This window comes from Diachasma alloeum, unplaced genomic scaffold, assembly GCF_001412515.2.
Source record: "Diachasma alloeum isolate Michigan unplaced genomic scaffold, Dall2.0 Dall_scaffold_01215, whole genome shotgun sequence".
Taxonomy (NCBI): domain Eukaryota; kingdom Metazoa; phylum Arthropoda; class Insecta; order Hymenoptera; family Braconidae; genus Diachasma; species Diachasma alloeum.
This window is the reverse complement of record NW_021681324.1, coordinates 42651-43471: the sequence shown is the minus strand read 5'-3', so window position 1 is coordinate 43471 and position 821 is coordinate 42651.

The following is an 821-nucleotide window of genomic DNA, read 5'->3' as shown; positions in this document are numbered from 1 at the left end:
ATAGTAATAACTGTATTCCCTATATGTAATTTGTTATTGCTTGTATCAACATTTGGTATAGAATTGAAAGTTAGAAATTCCACTAGACCAAGAACATAATTTTTCTCAGGAGAAAGTTCAATTGGTGGAAAATATTGTACTTCCAATACTGACGATGTCCCTGAGACTGTCAACGTTAATGAATCGCTCATGATTTCTCGATATTAACTGATAGAAAAATCATCAATACTCCTCCTTATATAAGCGTCCAATGAGAAAGGCTAAACATAAATGTCCGCAATTATATGTATTCCAGTCCTGAAAACACTCGTGATTATATTTTATGCTACCAACTCCAAGGTAATTGAAAAGTTCTGTTGGAGGTTGTAGATTCGCAAAACTATCGAAATAGATAACATTATTTGCTATTTTTCTATATGCAACCCAATGAGTCCCAGGACCTTCTTTATCATCCAAATTAATAATGGCTGATTCATTCTTGAATGGTCCATTCCTTGGTAATCCATTGCGCATGAAAACACCTCGAAAATGTGGAATTTTCATGAGATTTGGATATTTTTTGAGATCTCCATCTGTTAGAGCCCTGCCTGGTAGCTTCATTAATAGTTTTTTGGCTTCAGGTATAAGCCCATGCCTTTTTTATAGGGTTTGAGATGTAAACCTCGACCGAGGGCAATAGCCTCTATTGCTTCATTATGCCTCTTACATTCCGCGAGTTGTTTGGCAGCTTTGGCGCTATTAACAGCTTTAGCGATTCCAGCTGCACCGCCAGCCAAAGCCCCCGTGGCGCTTAGACCTGCAAATAGCGGTACGAGAAAAGG